General features: G+C 39.6%; 1 long non-coding RNA gene across 1 annotated transcript in view; it reads right to left on the bottom strand.

Annotated features, from left to right (window-relative positions):
- Window positions 1-21892, bottom strand: part of LOC145982153 (uncharacterized) — a 34791-nt gene extending 12899 nt beyond the window's left edge. Inside the window, exons 1-2 of the long non-coding RNA XR_014441026.1 lie at window positions 21809-21892; window positions 8502-8693 (exon numbers count right to left, since the gene is read on the bottom strand). This is a non-coding gene — a long non-coding RNA (uncharacterized LOC145982153). The remainder of the gene's footprint in view (window positions 1-8501; window positions 8694-21808) is intronic.
- Window positions 21893-22489: the final 597 nt, after the last annotated feature.

Below are 22489 nucleotides of genomic sequence, written 5' to 3'. Positions count from 1 at the left end.
GGGCACCTCGTATTTATACTCTTTTCTTGCAGGGCATGTTTATTTTCAGAAGAGCAAATGACATTACGAGATTGTCTCACATCCACAAGCGTAGGAGTATAAAAATATAGATATGTTGAAATAAACCTGCTTGTTTTGATCTTTCATTGGGAACACTGAGGTTGCTTTTGAATCACTATCATTACTTTTTTGGAGTTGAAATCCTTTTTTTCTTCGGTAACTTGCACGAAATGGAAGCAAGATTTGGAGAATACACTTTGGTAGGAGACAGTCTCCTATAACGATTCTGGGAGCACACCAGCGGAGTGACCATCCACAAAAACCGTAAGTATAACTACATTTTTTTCTCCTACTGGCCTACGTAATTAATGTTTTTTGATTTGGTGATGTTCAGTTGTGTTTCTGTGTTAAGTTGCTCATCAGAGAAGTCGTGATTGGACCTACAGTTCAAAATAGAATCCGAACCATTATGTGCCTGCACCGGGTATCGAACCCGAGACCATACACTCTGTGATGCATATGTAAAGGGCTCACACATATGCAAATGATTATCACTCTTGCCTTTGGTGCATACTGTCCCGTGTTCGATCCTGTTGTGAACTCCAAAATGTCAATGAGGGACAGCAACTATCAAGGAATGTGTCCGATTCCAGTGTACGGACAACTTATTTAGTAATAAGATATGTTTTATAGAGCGTATATTGATACACTTGCAATTAGGGGTGGGGGCGAGTGGGGGGCAGTTGCCGTCCCCCCCACTTTTCACCACTTTAGCCCCGGCACTATGCTAAATCTTATCTACAACGGGAAATGTACTGTCTTTGCCCCCCCCCCCCCCCCGTTTTTGCACCTGCACTGACCGTGTACTGCATACATTAACTAATACAGCAATTATCCATGAAAATGTAGCTTGTGTATCAGCGGGCAGACATCTACGGATCTTCTCCGGAGACTTCGTTTGGGGGAGAAAGAGATTAGCAACAAAAAAATACTTCTCATGATCGGGACAAATGATTTATTGAAGGCAAGTACTGTCTTTCCGTTACCTCTATTCAGAAGACGTTCATGTAATTAGTAGCAATACAAATTGTTACTTGACTTGGTGTTTTAAGTCCACTTTTTGTACAGTAAGGCGTCGGGACACAGCAAGCAAAATAAAAGCTAAACCAAAGGGAACGATGATTTGGCATTTTTTCCTCCTACATATCTCCAAAGTGTTTCAGTCGGAACTTTGCAACATGGAAGTTGCATAGCAAGAAATATGCGCAAGAACAAGTTTACCCCAAAGGATGTATTCAGTAAATAAAATCCGGCTACGTTCTACCTTCATGTCACCCTGGCATCCGTGAAACAACAGGGGGTACGGCCATACCATCGTACCCCCCCCCCCCCTCTGGAGCCACCGATGCCTATATTGTTACTTCAGAAATATTTGTCGCACAAGCAATCTTTAGAACGATATGCACATTATGTGATGTTTCAAGATGATAATGATTATGTCGCCTATCACCTCACCGCTTCCATTTTCTTCAGTTAGAATTTCCTTTATGTATATGCCTTATGGTCCTGTATCATGAGCTAATGGTTGTTTATTTTTAGGGACTCGAGGCGAATCATATAACCTACAGGATACGTTGTATTAGTGAACTGTTGGAGAGGATGAGGAACTCTGTTACCATCCTTATCCCACCCGTTGTACCGTTCATGACGAAGAAGAAAGAATGCCGTCAAAATTACAAAATATTTAAAGATGGGTTGGAGGCTCTGAGGGCAGGTGAGTAACTTTCTTCTAACATGACATCTTGATTTACTCAATGTTCGATTTGACATATAAAGATAGTTTATAAAATGTAATATTTTGCCTCCGTTTTTGTGTTACACTAGATACGTCAAGGTTTGGCAATTGACTTACTTTATTGAACGATTGAAAATGTCAGAAAATTTATATGCAGTTTTAATTCATTCTGTACCTTCTCGTTTCAGATAACCGAAATTGTTTGAATGTGGGACGATTATTTACGAGGAGAAATGGGCATGTGGTATATTCCTTGTTTGAGAGGTTGGTCTTATGGTTTATTTATTTTATAAGTTGTGTTGCCAAAATTGTATTGCTACAAAAATTATTTTTTGGCCTAGAAAAACAGTTAGTTCCTGTAAAATGTCATATAAAGGAAAAATATTACAATATCATGTGGGTACAGAAAACCAATAATATTAGTTACTTTGTTATTATTACTATTTCTAGTTACCTTTTTTCTTATATTTAATCCTGTATACACGTTGAAAGATATTTTTTTTTATTTTAACAGGAGATATTCAAAAAGCTCCAGGACAGACTTGGTACACTGGAGCGGAGAGGGGATGCTGGCCGTGATGCTCCACATTTAACACCGTACCCTTTCATGGCTTTTTCTATTTTTTTCGAAATTCCTTTACGATAGGGAATACAAACAAAGCTAACTCCATTGTTCCATCCCTCCTCTTTTTCAATTTCCCTATTGGCAATATTGGTTATTTCATTCCTTATAACTCTCCCAGCTTTCCTAGCAATTCTATTCATCTCCAAGATTGAATATCCGTTCTTCAAGCCCACTCCCTTATCCAAGCTATTTCTTTCTCTTTCTCACTTTTGTTGCTCTAATAAAGAAATTGAGATAAACATTATATTTGACTCTACATGAATGTTCAGATCTCTTGTTTATGTATAAATCACCTGCAAGGGGCTTATGAAATACACACGTTATTATTCTGCAATCAGTTTTTGTTATATTTAGGTCAAGAAAATTAATCTTCTTGTTGACTAGGTAAAAAAAAAAGGTAAAGTGTTCCCCTGTGCATAGCACCATGCCATGAAGGCGTATAGGGGGTGTGGGGGTAATGCCCCACACTTTCTTGATCCGGTCGTGAGTGGGGGTGATGTGATCAGCATCATGCCCCTGACCGCCTTTACCCCCCAGGGTTTACCCCAGGTACCCATGTTATTCGACGCTGGGTAGGCGCCGGGGCCGCTTCCACCGTTAGAAAAGTTCCCGGATTTGAACCGGCCAGGGATCGAACCCGGGACCTTGAGCATGGCAGTCAGATGCGTTACCGACTGAGCCACCGCGGCCACTTGTTGACTAGGTCTTCCCTAATAAATTTTATCGTTTCCTCCTGTTTTCCCATTTCAGTGAAAACAAGGTCTAGGTCCTTTTCCTTCCTAATAATAATTTGATTTTGATTTTGATTTTAAAATTGTGGGAGCGTCAGCACTTAGGCTATTTTGCTCCCGCCACATTATACGGGGGCCAGCCCCTTATCAGCACAAAGAACAACTCTATCGTTGCATAATTAAAAATCTTAAAATGTTCTGACTTCTGTTAAAAGCTGAGGCTGTAAATGGGCACTCAGCACACACAAGGACAAAAGAACAGGGCAATACAAACAAAATTATACTGGCCATGGGGCCAGTCGCCAGAGCCTCGTTAGTCTTCAGTTCAGGGTGTACTATGTGGAAGTGAGGTTGACATTTGGGTGCACTACGTGGAAGGTCACTCCTTACACCCCTCCTAATAATGAGGATGTCATCGACATACCTACCATAGAATTTTAAACTCCCCCCGGTAACGCGTCTGACTACCATGCTCAAGGTCTAGGGTTCGATCCCCGGCCGGTTCAAATCCGGAAACTTTTCTACCGTTGGAAGCGGCCCCGGCGCCCACCCAGTGTCGAATAACATGGGTACCTGGGGGAAACCCTGGGGGGGGGGGGGTAAAGGCAGTCAAGGGGCATGGTGCTAATCACATCACCCCCACTCACGACCGGATCAATAAAGTGTGGGACGTTACCTCCACACCCCCTATACGCCTTCATGGCGTGGTGCTAAGCACAGGGGAACACTTTACCTTTTTTACCTTACTTGGTCTAAGGCAGCTTTTTCGATGTAATGCATTAAGATATTAACCACGAGGTCGGATATCATGTTGCCTTTAGGGGGTCAAGTTTAGTCAAATTCAAAACATTCTCGCTTGCCTTCCCCCCAATTCAGTGTTTTTCCATTTTTCCCATAATCTCCTTATTTATTCCTAATTTTGCAAGCTTTTTGCCAATGCTGTCAAAATCCCTACCTCTAGCCCATGGACGTCCGCAGGATTTTTTCCAGGGAGGGGCAAGGAAGGTATTTTTTTTCCAGGGGGGCAAACAAAGGCAAATTTTCTCCAATTTTCTAAAAAATATTGTTTAAATTTGAATTTATGGTGTTCATGCAATAATTAACACATATTATTGTGGCTAAAATGAAATTATATTTGTGAATTACATATTTTTTGGTTGACTTTCATTTTTCAGGGATGCCCATGCGTCTTGCCCCAAGATTGTTGTTGCTTGCTCAAGTATGAAAACTTCTATCACAGAACTTAAGGTTGGCAATTTTGTGATTGTTCAGTATGAAGGTGATAATCCGTATCCTGGCATCATAAATGACTTTCTTTCAGAAACAAGAGATATCATTGTCAGTGTCCTGCACAAGTGTCGTGGTGGGTTGCACTGGCGTACTCCTAAAGATCAGACATGGTATTGCACAGAGAATGTACTTGCTTCCATTGACACACCAGCACCTGTCAATAATAGGGGTGTAGTGCAGATTTCAGTTCCCTGTGATGTGTTTTGACAAATTCGTATGCAGATGTTGCGTCAGTTACCATTTTTTTCTGAATTTGTGATTAATCAAATAATATTAAAGTTCAATTACTTTGTTTTCTCAATGTTAGTGATCACCTTGGTTGTGTGTGAAAAATTTAGGATAATTAAAAATGTTCCATCTCACAGAAATTGTGTCAGTAAGTTTCACAAACCAATGTATTTTTTGTGTTGCCTCATTTACCACAGCATTATTATTTTTCTGGTTTTTATAAGAATTTATTTTGATATCTTGCTACCTCCATAATTTCAGTTAACACTGTAGTGTTATCAGGAAAAAATCCTGGATTTGAATTTGAATTTAAAATTTTGGGTGCGTAAGCACTTAGGCTATTTTGCACCCATCACATTATACGGGGTCCAGCCCCTTACCATAACTAAAATAGCATAATCCCAGTGTCGTGTGTGTAACATATTAAAATATTCTGACTTCCCTTAAAAGCTGAGGCTGTAAAGGGGCACTCGGCACACACAAGAAAAAAAAAACAGGTCAACACACACAAAATTATACTGGCCACAGTGCCAGTCGCCAGAGCCTCATTCATCTGCAAAATGCAGTCCAGGGTGCATTACTTGGAAGTGAGGTTGACAATGGGGTGTACTACACAGAAGGTACCCCTTACACCTTCCAAAAATCCTGGATTTCTAAATGCAGCACTAGCAACAGATTAAATAATTGAAATCTAATACAGACTTCCAGATGTTGCATCACTTACCATGGAATGCTCCATGTCATTTTAAGAAAGTGGAGAAAACACCAACATTGAAAAGTAGAAAAACTGAAAATGCAACAATATACGCGTATATATATAAAAATGTATGTATGTTTGTTCCGGCATAACTCTCGAACGCCTGAAGCGATTTCAACCAAAGTTGGTATACATATCACTTGTAATCTGGAAAGAAATACTGTGGGGGTAAGACACCCCTGAAACCCCTAGGGGTCGGAGTGGGAAGGGATAACATGTAAAATTAATCGCAAAGAACCGATATTAGTGTGGAATCCATGGTTTTCGGGGTTGCTAAGATGAATAGTGACATTCCCAATGCCATTCAACTCCAAGACACCTCTGGCACCCCTAGGGGGTGGGGTGAAGGGGGTGACATGTAAAACAACCGATATTACTGTGGAATCCATAGTTTACGGGGTCGCTAAGATGAATAGTGACACTCCCATGCCGTTCAACTCCAAGTTCATTTTACACTATAGTTAAAATTCATTATTTTTCTGTTTAATAGAAGATTGACGAAGGAATGATTAAAATGACACTGTACAAACCTGTTTCTTTGAAAAAAGACAATGTACAAAATATATGAGACTTGTAATTTGGCATACGCTGGTGGACTTACAGAGTTCGTTTGTCTATCATTACCAATAAAATAGCACTGAACTGATTGTACACAAGTTAATAAATGATGTGGTTTTTTCAAGATGGCTAACGGAGAAGCTCTTTTTGTCAAAGCTGTCAATACTGTATCCCCTGGTGACTGGAGAAAGAAGAGTTTTATTGGAAAACGGATGCATGCACTGTTAGATGAACTCTCTGCTAGTTTTGTGATTCACATGCCGCCATCAGATTTCTCCCAGGAGGAAGGGATTAAAAGTCTGTCTTTGAAAGAATCACCCTTACATCCCTAATGAATGACTTATTTATTTTTGCCACTTTTGGCTAGACGTGAAGATAAGGATGAAAGTTGATAACATGCGATGAATGAAGAGACAATCACAAACACATAGAGATGAAACAACACAAGGCCCAGAGTGGATTACACAAAGGATTTTTCAGGCTGAAGTTGCAGGCACCGGAGCCTCGCTGGTCTGCAAGAAGCAGTTATCAAGGTTTACTATGGGGAAGTGAGATTTGGATTTCGTAACAGAAGGTCATGCTTAACACACCCTGTCACAGGAGATTGATTGATTCAATTAATTTACTTTACTTCACATTTCTGCCAGTTTCAGTTAATTATGAAGATAGATGAGGGTGAAAGGTGATAAGATAAGTTGAAGGGGTAATCACAAACATATACGAACAAGCACATAACTCAAGTCTCGTATGACTTTATTGGCCATGGGTTCAGATGCCAGAGCATCATTAATCTGCACAATGCAGTCCAGGGTGTACTATGTGGAAGTGAGGTTGACAATTGGGTGTACTAGGTGGAAGGGTCACCCCTTACATTCCCTGTCACACGAGAGTCAGACCACAGTGAGTTTTGGTAGGAACAGTACCAGTGAGCAGACATGGCAGTTTATGAAATCTTACGGATCAAAAGCAGCAGCATCATGTTGAAAAGAGGTTGGTTGTTGGCAATTAGTGCAGTCATTCAACTACAGCTGAGTTGAGAAATGAAGGTTTCAAGTTTCACTTCACCAAGTACCTCAACCAAGATTGTCTTGATAATTTTATGGTTTGATAAGGAAAGGTGAAAACGATGACAATCCTGATTGTTCTCAATTCCAAAGCTCCATGCCAGGCGCACAATGTGTTCAGCTGTTCTAACTTCAACTTGAAGCTTTAGTTTATTTCATTTCGAGTTTCTGCACCTTTGTCTATTTGCAAAGACGAGTATGAACGATGATAAGATGAAGAGAATCACAAACACACATGCACAGGATACAAGCCGCACAAATGATTATTCTGGCCAAAGCCTTGTGAACCTGCAAAATGCAGTCCAGGGTGTAGTATGTATGTGGAAGTGAGGTTGATATTTGGATGCCTTCCAAAAGGTCACCACTTACACACCTTAATGTGGCCTGAAGAATTTTGAATTTGAATTTAAAATTTTGGGTGCATCAGCACGTAGGCTATTTTGCACCGTCACTTTATACGGGGTCCAGCATCTTACCTTAACTAAAATAACGTAACTGTAACGTCGTGTTGTAACTAAAATATTAAAATTTTCTGACTTCGGTTAAAAGATGAGGCTGTAAAGAGGCACCCAGCACACACAAGGACAGAACACAGGAAAACACAAAATAAAGAATTATACTGGCCATAGGGCCAGTCGCCAGAGCCTCGTTCGTCTGCAAAAAGCAGTCCAGGGTGTACTATGTGAAAGTGAGGTTGACTTTCGGGTGTACTACGTGGAAGGATCACCTCTTACACCCCGTGGCCTGAAGAATTTGTATGATGATGTATACAAAAAACATATTAAAAACTTAACCCTCTTTCGAATATTACTACAGAAACTAAGTCACACGCTTGCCATTCCAACCTATTATTGCTTGCTAATCACATCCCAGACATAAATTAGCTAAACATCTATTGCAAACACTCCAGCTATTAAAAGTTTAAATTTCCAATTACAGGAGTAAAGAAGCAACGTGATCAAATAACAAGCATATAAATCCTATCTCTTTGCGCCTGGTAAGTATTCATGTTAAGCTTTTCTCCTGAGTCTCTTTAAATAAAATAATGGAAGAAATTGTGAAATTATTGTATAACAAGAAAATGGAGCTACTAATAAGAGAGGACTGCTTGGGTGCACTTTGTACAGAAAATAATTTAATGTAGCACATGAAGCTAACTATAAAAATGTTTATGTCACTGCAGTAACTGCAGGTTTTTGCATTCATACCAGGTAAATTATGGATTTATCTTCCAATTGATTTAATTTGTAATTTTGAGTGCATCAGCACTTAGGCTATTTTGCACCCGTCACATTATACGGGGTCCAGCCCTTTACTAGAACTAAAATATAACTAATATATACTACCTGTAATATCGCAGCACTAAAATATTCTTACTTGGGTTAAAAGCTGAGGCTGTAAAGGAGCACACATAAGGACAACCCACACACAAACAGTCCTACAAAGATTATACCTGCCATAGGTCCAGATGCCAGAGCCTTGTTAGTCTGCAAAATGGGATTTATGTTCTCTCTACCGAGTCTTCTTTTTCAAGTATGTTGTTTTCATATCCTCTTCTGAAACCTCAACCTTCCTACATTCCAAAGCGAGCATTTCCTCATTGGTATCTTCCATTATGCTTGCGGAACCTTCTTAGACTTTCTTTCTAGGAGAGAAGAATGCACATCAAAGAATATGAAACATTTACACAGTACACTTACGGCATGTGCATACAGAATAACATTGTTACAGTTTTGAAAGGTATTCAACAATGACAACCATGGATATTATTATACAATATGCATGGTGGGTGTTAGAAAAAAAAAACAGTTCATATTCTCACAGAGCTGACTGATCAATACGTAACCCATGAAATCTTTCATGTTATACTTTTTAAAAAATTGCAAAAATGTTTGGCAAGTATTTTGAAAATAAGTTATTCCCCAGCGGTAGAAGCTTCTCATGGAGCTTTTTTCCGAGGCAAGCCTCAGCCACTGGGCAGGTAGCAGATAGGGAATGGGCACCAGAAATGGTGGTTACCTGCGAATAGGGTATAGCAAAATAAGCAGTCCCGGACTGACGCAACAGTGTTAACAGGGCCTGGGGAGGATGATCTCTGGCAGGAGCATCCTCATAAAAACTCAGAAAAGCCAAATGACAGCAATGTGACATGGTGAGGAGGTGCACTGCCCCTGCTGCCTTGCAGGGAGGAGAGGGATCCCAAAAGGCTAAGGGAAGGATACCCTGACAGAAAACCAAACCAAATGGGCGGGAGGAACTCTGTAGGTATGGTGAAGCCAGTCCTCCTAGGGGAAAATAACCCTGATAGAAAATTCGGTCCTCCAGATTGGGGGTTGGGCATAGGGTTGACAGCCCTATGCCATAAAAAGCACCTTGTTAAGAAATCAATAGAGCGATGCCTGTAGGCAAAGGTAAAGTGCTCCCCTGTGCTTAGCACCATGCCATGAAGACGTATAGGGGGTGTGGGGGGTAATGCCCCACACTTTCTTGATCCAGTCATGATTGGGGGTGATGTGATCAGCATCATGCCCCTCACCACCTTTACCGCCCAGGGTTTACCCTAGGTACCCATGTCATTCGATGCTGGGTGTGCGCCGGGGCCGCTTCCAACGTTAGAAAAGTTCCCGGATTTGAACCGGCCGGGATCGAACCCTAGACCTTGAGCATGGTAGTCAGACACGCTACCGACTGAGCCACCGGAAGTCATTACGGAAAATGAATAAGGCTATGAATAAGGTACATGATTGGACACTAACTACTTGGAATGTAAGAAGTCTACATAGAGCTGTTGCACTGAAAAATCTAACAAATGAACTTCATAAATATGGAATATATATTGCAGCCCTCCAAAAAAATGAGATGGAAAGGAAGTGACATCTTTGAAAATGATGACTATGATCTTCTACAGTGGCAACATGGAAACAAATGTGTTTGGAACTGGTTTTGCAGTGAAAAAAAAAAAGGTAAAGCACATTGTTATCAATTTTGAAGCAGTAGATGAATGTATGTGCAGTCTGAGGATGAAGGGAAAATTCTTTAACACTACATTCATTTGTGTGAATGCACCCACGGAAGAGAAGGAAGAAAATGTTAAGGATGCGTTTTATGCCAAGATGGAAGCTACATATCAAAGAGCCCCTAATCATGACATCAAGACTATTATGGGAGACCTAAATGCTAAAGTAGGGAAGGACATGGAGTGTAGAAATGTTGTAAGTCACAGTCTACACGATGAATAAAATGATAATGGCTTAAGGCTAATTGACTTTGCCATTAGAAATAACTTAAAAATAAGCAGCACAACCCCCCCCCCCCCCAAGAACATTGACAAGGAAACATGGGTGTCTCCTGATGGCTCCACAAAAAATCAGATTGACCATGCTATCATTGATATGAGACATGCATCTGACATAACAGATGTCAGGAGTTGTAGAGGAGCAGATGTCGACTCAGATCATTCTATGGTCAGAATCAAATACCACCCAAGGATAACAACAATTGCAAAGAAAATAGGAGAAAGGAATATCAAATATGATCATGAAAAACTGAAAAATATTAATATTGCCAGAGAATATAGAAGTAGCATAGAACAACAACTAGAAATGAGAGAGACTGATGAGAAGGAGGCAGCAGAGAGATTGTGGCTAAACATCAGGCAGAGCATTGAAGTAGCAGCAGACAACACTCTTGGTAAGATGAAGCAATGCAAGATTAATGAGTGGTTTGTTGATGATTGTAAGCAATCCATAGATGAATGCAATGAAGCAAGAAAACAAATGCTCTGCAGAGAAACTAGAACAAGCAAAAAGAATTACCGTGAAGCTCAGAGAAAGGCTTGTAAAATTTTACAAATGAAGAAAAAGATATATATGAAGAGGATATACTGGAAGAGCTGCAAAGAATGTACCTCAGAAATGATGCTAGGAAATTTTGTGAGGGAGTGAGGAGAATAAAAAGAGGTTATCACCCTAGAATGGTAGCATGTCGAGGTAAAACTGAAAACTTGGTGTGTGGAGAAGAAGTGACAGAAGACTGGAGAGATTATTTCAAAGAACTATTGAATAGACCCACAAGTAGAAATGACATACAGGGTGGGCACAGTCCCATGAGCGCCACTAATATATGATATGGTATGATGTATACCAATCCAGTATTTCACAGATCATATGCCTACACCTTAACTGTCACTAACTGTCCAAAGGGTCCATATGAACCCCATCACTTTCGTAACACAGAATTATTCGTCGCCATGTCCTGTGTGACATCTTCCTCAACATTGCTGAAGTAACATGTGTGAACACTCTCCGCACAGCGTCTTTCAATTCTTCAACCATATCACAATGGTCCTTCGCAACAATTTCCTCGATAAAACCCCATAGTGCATTGTCACACATTCTGAGGTCACGGTTGTGTGGTGGCCAGTCAAGTGGAGCCGGTAAGGCAGGAGACTCACGACCAATCCAACATCATGGAAAGACTTCATTGAGGTACTCGTGAACTTGAATGGCAAAATGAGCGGGTGCACCATCTTGCTGCAACCAGCATGTCTGCCTAACCTCCATGTCTGTCAAGAGGGGTACAAACCAATTACGGAGCATGTTCAGATATTCATGCTGATTCACAATATTGTCCATAAAATAAGGACCATAAAGGCATTTACTGTCCATGCCTGCCAATATCATGACATGAGGAGGGTTGTTCTCCAGTTCTTCGTAAAAATAAGGGGTTTCCTTTGACCAGAAAACAACATTTTGTGCCTGGGAGCTCCGATAAATGGCACACTCATCAAAAAAGAATACTCTCCTCCGCTTCGGTATCATGTCAAATGTCTGAAGCAGTGTGGCACATGCATCCTTCCTGTGCATCAAGTCATTGTCTGATAACTCATTAACACTCATCGGTCGATATGGTCATACCATTAAATCAAACTTCATGTGCTTATGCATTGTGGACCAGGGTAAGCCCAGTTCCGCGGATCTCTTCCGCATCGACTTCATTAGGGATCTTACCACGGATTCAGCTACCTCTCTGTACTGTTCCTATCTGGTGGAAGGTCTGCCACTTCGTGGTTTGTCCATCAAGCTACCAGTGGTAAAAATCTTCTTTTCCCATTGCAGCAATGTGAATTTGGGAGGAAGGGCTCGGCCTAACCGCTGTTGGAAGTCTGTTCGCACATTCTCCAATGTTCGCCCAGTTCGTTCCCTTTCGTGAACCCAACAGCTGGCAATCAGGCGTTGTTCAATGGTGTCACTTGTGTAAACCATACACCTGCATTAGCAACAAATAATAATTTAGCAATTGCAGTCACAATATGGAGGGAGGTCACGGAACTTTGTGCCCACCCTGTAGAATGTAAGCAATATTCTGGTCCTCAACAGTGGTTTGACGCACAGCGTACTGACCTACACATTTCTACCATGGGCAGTTTGACGTACACCATATGTCTGCATCATGCTCTAAATGAATGCCTGTTGCATGCCATCTACTGGCACAGAAAGAAACGAATTTTCATCTGCTTGCTAGTGAGACTGTATTTTGTCCCTTCTTTGTGGTAGTTTTTCTTTAAAAAGGATGGCAGAGAAGAACAGATTGAAGGGTCTTGCAAGCCCCAAAAATTCGTTAAATTATTGCAGAAAGTGACGATGATTTATCCTCTAGATTATTGTCAGGTAGTGAGGAAAGTGATTTAGACTATGCTGAAGTAGAATCTCAACAATCAAATGAAAACAGTGCTAATAACGAAATAGATTTGTCACCTGTTGCTGCTTTGGATGTGAAGTGTGATTGGAAAGAAATTGACGAGTCTTATCGAGCAACAAATCTAGCTCTTTCTGGTGCATGTGGACTTAAAAAAATGTGAGTAGTGTACTTGATGCTTTTCTCTTGTTTTTTGATAAGGACATTGTTGATATTATCGTAAAAGAAACAAACTTCTATGATGAAAATGTAATACAACAATGTACGCTGATGAGAAACTGGCAGCTTGTTTCCTCTGATGAAATATATCTTTTACTCGGCTTATATATGCTTATGGGGATAGTACAAAAGCAAACTATAAAAAGTTATTTTAGCAAGGATGCATTTTTACACACAACTATATTTCAGAAATACATTTCTAGAGATCGATTTGAACTCATTCATAATTTGAAGACCAGCTTTTGGAAGGTGAGGGTAACGGTTCCGATTGTTTTCTGATTTCACCTAGCACAAAGACTACTTATCGTAGAAATTTTGGAAATCATTGTCACACAAATTTTGATCCTTCCTTAAAGTAATGAGCACTGTTTGGACTCGAAAAGAGTTATGTTGAAAAAAACAACTTGAAAATTACCTTACGCACTTCTCATGGACAAGATATTCTCAGTCGACAAGCGACAGTAAATATCGTAGAAGCGTGGGAATGAATGTAGAAATAAATCAGAACCTTAGTAGAATGCATTTAGGGACCTTATGTTAATGCTAAAGGAACCCAACCACGAAAGTATATATTGAACAAAACCTTAAGTAATTGCTAAAACTCTGCAGTATGCGTTAACAGAAATCAAAATCGAACCATGTAAAAATTGCATTCGTAGCATGATGAAATCACAATAAAACAAAAGGAACTTGGGCCAAAGGAAGTTAGCGCTGGCTATCCTTGGCACACCATAGAGCCACAGAGAAAGGTGAGAGTAAGAACATCAGCCCGCATAATCATTAGGGGTGTTCTACCAGGTTTGACTACACCAGCAAGGAGATTACGACAAAAACTTGATAAATTAGAGGTTTGGAACTTACTATTTGACCAAAATATGATTGATGCAATAGTTAGTAATACTAATAACAAATTGGCAAATGTAAGGAATGGTTTAGATGCAACAACAAATAAACAAAGTTACAGAGATACAGACACAATGGAAGTAAATGCCCTTACTGTACTAATGCTTTTATCTTCAGTGTTGAACTCTAGCCATGCAACCGTGATGTCCATGTTTTCAAAGGACGCAACTAACCGGCCGTATTTCGACACAACAATGTCGCTAAAGCGATTTGAGATTCTGTTATCTGCTTTGCGGTTTGATGATGCTAGAAGTCGGGAACAGAGAAAAGACACTGATAATGCAGTGCTCTGTCTGAGCACATAACAGTTGATGAAATGCTCGTGCCATTTAGAGGGTGGTGTTAGTTTCAAATGCACATGGGCAAAAAAAACAACAAAAAAAAAACACACAAACACGGGATAAAAGTCATGTGCCTTGCTGATGCTAAGTCGTCATATTTGTACAACGTGTACATATACACAAGGAAGGGCAGTGATGGTATTGGGCTAAGTAAAAAAGAATGGAACAATAACAAACCAACAGTCTGTTCTGCAATTAACAAACCAATCCGAAGAACTAATCGTAACATTATTGCAGACAATTGGAGGTATAATTTAACAATACAGGGAATTTCTCCAATTTGTTTGAAATTTCGGATACTTACTAATTTGGGTCTCCTAATCACGAATCTGCATCATAACAATCAAATTGACAAAGAGCAAAACAAGCCGGAGGTAGTTTGTTTCTATACCAAAACAAAATGCGGAGTCGATCTGGTCGACATGAAATGTGCTGTCTATGCATCGAACAAAAGGACAAGGCGTTGGCCCATGGCAATATTTTACAGACTTCTAAGCATTGCCAGTATCAATGGATTTTTTTTATACCTATGATATCAGGAATCACCACTGATCACACGATTTCAGTTCACAAAGGAACTAGCTCAAGCCTTAGTTGAGCCACACCTCAGAAGACTACTGAATATCCACAACCTTCGGCGTGACGTAAGAGATGCCATTAAGAGGGTCCTTGGCGAAACCCAACCTCAAAGGGCTGTTGAAGGAATGCCATCAGATAAAATGGAAAAGTGAAATACTTGCACTAAATGTTCGTCAGTCAGTGAGAGGAAAACTCAATATAAATCCATCCAGTGCGACATTCCAATATGCTTGGAATGCAGTCGAAAGGTGTGCAGTGACTGTGGTAAAGACATGTGCTGATTGCACTGTGAACTCAAAATAAGTGAAAAACATTTTTGAGTATCTGTAACACTTATTTTGTAAGTAATTTTGGACAGTTTTCTATACTATATTATTCATTAGCAATACATGCATTTTGTAAGAGATCTTTCTTTTTATGTCACTTAATCAGGTGTACACATTGTTTTCTTTTAAACTCGGTATTGTTAAACATTGCCTTGTCAAATTTAACTGTTAAACAGAATGTTTCGTAGCATGCTTTATTAGTAAATAGAAAGAAAACCCTTAAAAATCTACTCCCGGTAGTTCTGTTGGTACTACTTTCGTATAGGTGAAACACCTAGAAATCATTTATTTTGCACTTTCTTAAATTGCTAACGCACTATTCTGCATTGCGGAAGATTTCTTTATGTGTAATAATGAATTTCTAATGAAAATAATGTATATTTTTTACATTTCCGAGTACTTACTGTTCGTTATTTTGATTCTGTAACACACAATATGGTGATAGCGTACTGGTTCATCACGCGTTGTGCCAGTATTTTGTCGATTTGGAGTGTGCATGCAGTGTTGCAATCTTGTTCACCTGAAAAATACCTACTTTCATACCCAGATTTGAAATTATGCTAATACCTCGCAAATCATTGACGTTGGCCCCACAAACCATTTCCCGTAAGGTTAGGTTAGGCAAGCATAGTTTAAAAAAAATTAAAAAAATTAATATGCCATTTTATAGTGAAAACACTGCGAGGTTTGAAACATTTACTAGTGGTTACCTCATGTAACACACGGAACATTGTGCTCACGTGCAGGAAGCAAATGGCGGAGAGAGATTTTTGCAGATAAACACATGATTTCGCATTAAAAATGGATCAAAACTATAAGACTGCAGAATATGGGCTGCTTAGGAAGAACATGGTTCATAATTTTTTGGTAATGTTTTGTAGTTAGTAATTGGGAAAAGTAAGTTTGAAGGTGCGGAATTTTTTTTTGCTTTGAAGAAAACTAGAAATACGTATCCAGGTTGGGCACTCTTGGAACGAAAAAGTGACATGGTGGCGCACATTTCTGCACAAATCTAGTGAAAGCATGAAATGGCTACATTGTTAGGGAGCTAGGTTTAGCTCTCTTAGCCTGAATAATAATTTTGTCTTGTATTTATGCTAATAGAACCTAACCTAACAGGCCTAACCTAACCTTGTAGGCATTCCTCGTCTGACGTCAGAACACAAGGTAGCAAAACTCTTGTGCGGAGAGGAAGACCCCGAAACAAATTATGGCAACTGTGCGTAAACAATATGCAAGCAAAAGAAAGGAGAAATGCATTGCTTTTAGCAGCACGAAAAACATTCTTTATGTGCAATAATATAATAGTAATCGGAAAAGTAACACCGGAAAATGGAAGTAGAAGGTTCGTACTTTCAGGGAATATAAATTTTGTTCGTCTGGTAACATTATAGTTAAAGGGAAACTGATTTCTTCAAATTTACAGGAGAAAGTACTTATCGAAATAATTTTCTGTAGCGTTGTGGAAGTTCGTGAATCTAACTTTTGATCAATTTTAATGCGAAAAGATGTAGTTTTCTGCGAAAAGCTCTGTCCGACACGCTGTTTCTGCTGCCGCCATTTGCTCTCTGCATGAGAGTACAATGTTCTGTGTGTTAAGATGACGCAACCCCATAGTCAGTGTTTCAGCCTCGCCGTGTTTTCACTAGAACATGACGTGTCGAGTATTTTTATTTTTTTTTAACTATGCTTGCCTAACCTAACAGTAAATGTTTACTATCCTTCGGACACCTATAACTTCTGAGTTTCGTCAATTTTTGACATTTCTACTTACCTATCTGCTTCGTGGATAATTTTTTAACGTGAATTCACGTTTTTTATTAAAAAAAAGTTTTTGTAACTGAAGAACGTACGTTTCCGCAAATGGTTTGTGGGGCTGTGTGTCAATGGTTCGTGGGGCTATGCATATTTTCGAAACCAATTTTTAACTATTGTAACCTATTGTGACCCTACCTAACCTAACCTTAGCAGAAATGGTTCGTGGGGCTATGCGTCAATGGTTGAATTTCCGCTATGAAACATTCCCACATCACACAAAACACCTTCCAGATGTTAGACAATACTACATGAACTTATTACTGTAAGTAGTTTCTTCTGTAGAAATGAAGAAATCTGTCCGAAGGATAGTAAACTAGTACCAACCTAACTTAACCTAACCAAACGGAAAATGGTTCTTGGGGCTAACGTCAATGGTTTTTGGGGCTAACTTCAATGGTTTTTGTGGCTAACGTCAATGGTTTGCAACGTATTAGCATAATTTCAAATCCGGGCACGAAAGTAGGTATTTTCCGGTGAACTAGGTTCGAGGTTGCAACACTGCATAAATCGACAAAATACTCGCACAACGTGCCCTGAACCAGTACGCTATCGCCCGCCATAATGTGTTACAGAATCGAAATAACAAGTAACAGTAAGTACTCGTAAATGTAAGAAATAGACATTATCTTAGTTAGAAATGCATTATTTCACCTTAGGAAATGTTCCGCATTCGAAAATAGTACGTTAGCAATGTAAAAAATATGATTTATAGGTGTTTCCCTCATACTATAATAGTACCGAAAAGTATTTCTGTACGTACTTTCTTGAGTAAAAAAGTAAGGGTAAGACTGCAGAATATGGGCTGCTTAGGAGGAACGCAGTTCATAATTTTTTGGTAACGTTTTGTAGTTAATAATCGGGAAAAGTAAGTTTTAAGGTGCGGAAAAATATTTTTTCTTTAAAAAAACCAGAAAAACTTGTCCAGGTTGGGTGGTATTGAAATCGCAGCAGCGAAGGAAAAGGCATATTCCTGCACAAATCTAGTGAAAGCTAAAAATGCCTATGTTGTTAGGTAGCTAGGTTTAGTTCACTTAGCCTAAATAATAATTAGTCATTGTATTTATGCTAATGAAACCTAACCTAACAGGCCTAATCTAAACTTGTAAGGCATTCCTCGAAGAAATAATGAAAGAAACTGTGCGTCTGTGGGTGGAATCCGGAGCGACAAATCAACTCGAAGCCGCGAAACAAAGGGTCTCACTTATCGCACAACACTTGAGTGCGAAAACAATATGGACGCGAACAAATGGAGAAATACATTGCTTTTAGTAGCAGGAAAAACATTTTTTATGCGGAATAATATAATAGTAATCGTAAAAGGAACACCGGAAAATGGAAGTAGAAGGTTCGTACTTTCAGGGGATATAAATTTTGTTAGTCTATTTAGAGGGAAAAAGCAGCCCATGTTCTGCAGTGAGACCAAAGTAAGAAATCAGTTTCTGATACTATTATCGTATGAGGGAAACACCTACGAATCAAATATTTCGGACTTCTTTACATTGCTAACGTGTTATTTTCGAATGTGGAACATTTCCTAAAGTGAAATAATGCATATCAATGTCTATTTCTTAGATTTACGAGTACTTATTGTTTCGAATCTGTAACACATTATGGCCATGATAGCGTACTGCTTTAGGGGGCGTTCTGAGTGTGTTTTGTCGATTTATGCAGTGTTGCAACCTCGTTCACCGGAAAATATCTACTTTCGTGCCCAGATTTGAAATTATGCTAATACGTCGCATTTACGTGTAGAACTTGTAAAATAACCTTGTGATTTACCACATTCATTGTCCATACACAGCAATTCGGAACCATCTTTCTTTCGCAATTCGTTAATGCTCTTCCTTTATGCACAACAATCTTGCAACCTTGAATATTGACGTCAGACGAGGAATGCCTACGTGGTTAGGTTAGGCCTGTTAGGTTAGGTTCCATTAGCATAGATACAAAGAAAAATTAATATTTTCGCTAAGAGACGCGTTACCTTGTCTTGCCTAACATGAAAAAGCTTTCTCCTGTGACGTCAAAACACATTGTTGCTACAGTGTTGTGCGATAAGTGACACCCATTCAGGTCGGAACAACCTTTCTTTCGCAATTCGTTAATGCTCTTCCTTTGCACACAACAATCTTGCAACATTGAATATTGACGTCAGACGAGGAATGCCTACGTGGTTAGGTTAGGCCTGTTAGGTTAGGTTCCATTAGCATAAATACAAAGAAAAATTAATATTTTCGCTAAGAGACACGTTACCTTGCATTGCCTATACCTGCCGCAAAATTAGTTTGGTATTGACACTTTTGAACCATGTGTTGAAATCGGGTCTACGTCACTGCGGGAGGGTGGGTTGCTGGCATGCGAGCCAATCAAAATCTTCCCAGTGCTTCACCCAGGCCCTGGTTACCTAGCAACAGAAAACTTTTTTCTCGGTGTTGCCGCTGATCGGGCGATTCTTCCTGCGATCAGATTTCATGTTGTTGGGAGAGGACGTGTTGTTTGTTTGTTGCGTTGCGTTACTGTGATATTTTAACCAGTCCGTTTGTTTAGTGTTCATTGAATTTAGAGTATTCTTTGTTGTATATAGCGTGTTGTTTTAGTGTGTTATTTTTTTGTACATAATTTTGTGTGTTCTGCTTGAGTGTGTCGTGTGCTTGTGTGAAGAATGTCAAGCACAGGAGGCAATACTCGAGATGACAATGTACCAAAGAGGCCATGCACTAAAAGAAAAAGGAATTCTTCTCAAAGGACAAACGCGGGAGATGGTTTGTTCTGAGCGCAAATAATTTGAGCAAGAGAAAAACAATGGGGGGTCGAATCATTTCTGTAAACAAAGTTCTGGACAGGACTGCTGCTGCTTTCGGCGTGTCTAAGAACACTATTGTTACCATAGGGAAAGAAAAATATAATGTGGTAGAAATAAATAAATAAATAAATAAATGCGAGGTTTCAAAATTGGAAACCCCAGGAAAGAAGAGGAATATCAGTAAACGCGTGACAAATTTAGATACTTTTCAGCAAGATGCTATTCTCGCCATATTTACTCTTATTATAGGAGGAAAGATCAACCCACTGTTGGGAAACTGCGCGTTTCGTTGAAAGATTCGGCATTTTTTCAAGGTGGGGAAACATCTTTAAGGACAGTCATAAAATATCTGGGATTCTCATACAAAAAAAATAATGGACGAAAAAAAAGTATGGAGGCATATGGAGATGTGGAGGTAGAGATCCTCACATTCTCGACCTCGACCTAGGCCATATTATAGATGTGATGCGGTGCTGTGGTTCACCAACCGCCTTTACCACAGGTTTGCCCCAGGTACTCACTTGGGCTGAGTCGACCCCGGAGCCGCTCGGGATATTTGAAAAAGTTCCACAAACCCCCGCGTGTCTCACACGTGAAAGTCAGATGCCCCACCAACTGGAATTTGTGCACTTCAGTTGCGGTATAATTGAAAGACAGGCAGACTTTAACGGCGACTTCGGAAAGAAATGATTATTGAAAGTGTATATACAGAATGGATTGAAAAGGTAACCTGTAAACAATGCTCGTTTCATTAATTCGTTCATGTTGTAAGGGAGATGAAAATGAATAGAAAAACAATAACACATTCATCATTGTTGTTCCTTTTCATAACACGTTTTCCTCGACACAGCGTCAGACGGCTGCACTGCGTACCGTACCGCATGATATGGCAACACCGTGACGCGTGTTCCTTCAGCTCTCAATACCAAACTAATTTTGCGGCAGGTATAACATGAAAAAGCTCTCCTGTGACGTCAATGTTGCTACAGTGTTGTGCGATAAGTGACACCCATTCGGGAAAAATGGCTTGTTCCGTGGAGCTGCTGTTCTTATGGTAGGGTTACGTTACGTTAAGAAAACAGTTTATTTCGTTTTTTATCGATTTCCATACTTGACCGCCAATTATTACATGCAGATTCGTGATTAGGAGTTCACAATTAGTGAGTAGGCGAAATTTCATAGCAATTGGAGAGTGGTCCGGTATTGTAAACGCGTTCCAAAAAAAATTAAAACTACTCGACACGTGGTTCTAGTGAAAACACGGCGAGGCTGAAACACTCGCTACGGGGTTGCATCATCTTAACACACGGAACATTGCACTCTCATACAGAAAGCAAATGGCGGGAGCAGAAACAGCGTGTCGGACAGAGATTTTCGCAGAAAACAACACGCATTCACATTAAAATGAATCAAATCTATATTCAGGAACTTCCACAACACTAAAGAAAATGATTTCCGTAAGTACTTTTTCCTGTAAATTTGAAGGAATCCGTTTCCCTCATACGATAATGTTACCCAGTTTCCCCTATACGAAAGCGTTACCATTCTGTTTATGTCACACAAAACATGGTTCGGTTGTGTTAAAGTGGGATCCGAACCACTATGTGCCTCCATCGAGTATCGAACCCAGGACCCCTTGAACCCTTCATATTTATGTCATGTGACATATTAGTAGCACATATCCATATCAGAATATGTGCGGCATTTTTGCAACTCCCTGGCATGCAGGAAAAATGTACTCGTCTCCTGTAAGAAAACAAATGCAAACCGATATGAGCTTTGTACACACGAACGTGTAGGAGCAGCCCAAGCTGTAGTTCAAAATCACGTGAAAATAGCTCAAAATCTAGCTTAACAAGGGGTGAAGGTAGTCACTCCGTAAATTAAAATGTATGTAACTGTTCCTACAAATTCCAGGTGGTATTTTAGACAATATGATTAATACATGAAAGAATCAAACAATTACATGTAAAATTCATAACAGAAGATAATTACTCGTATTTTCATTAAGAAAGAGGTGTCAGGCGTGCCGCCAGTGAAAACAAACCGCTGGTTACAATACAAATTACTGTACCTGTAAATTTTTATCGATTTCGAATTTTGAAACAAATATAATATAGAAAAGAAATGCCAAATCCAACCACGGACTATGTTCACCAGAGAAAATCAACGAGTCTGTGTCTGTGCCTCGCACACGTCCATGCCGTGACGTCATTTAATGAGCAATTCATACATTCTATTTTCTTCCCTCAAAGAAATTTAATTTTAGCTTCGTTTTCTGCCAGTTTGGCTAATTTCAACAATGATAATGAGTGATGATATTATGAAATTCAAGAAGAGAGTCTTACAAAGAAAATCCACGCTTTGGCACTGGTAGGGATTCGAAACTAGGACCCTGACGACTCAAGGATGACAATTGCCGCGCAGTGTTGCCAATCTACGAATGCAGGATTTCCCTTTTACCAGTGTAAAATTTCCCTTTTTCGACCTAAATTTCCCTCGATTTTCAAAACACATTTGAAGCTGTATCTTTGTATTACTATAACTGTTAATCAGGACCGTATATAAGGGGGTTTAGTGGGTTCAAACCCCCCATTGAATAAAATACTAGAAACTGATCATAGTTTCATAATATAATTATTTTAAAATAAACATTTGAATTTTAAAATAAAACACTAATGTATTGAAAAAATCCCCAAACAAAAAAAAAATTCTTCTGCAGAGCAATGATTGTCGGACTTTGAAACCCACCCAT

The sequence above is a fragment of the Lepisma saccharinum genome (assembly GCF_977018435.1).
Source record: "Lepisma saccharinum chromosome 12 unlocalized genomic scaffold, izLepSacc3.1 SUPER_12_unloc_1, whole genome shotgun sequence".
NCBI lineage: Eukaryota > Metazoa > Arthropoda > Insecta > Zygentoma > Lepismatidae > Lepisma > Lepisma saccharinum.
This window is presented reverse-complemented; position numbering and strand designations above follow the sequence as displayed.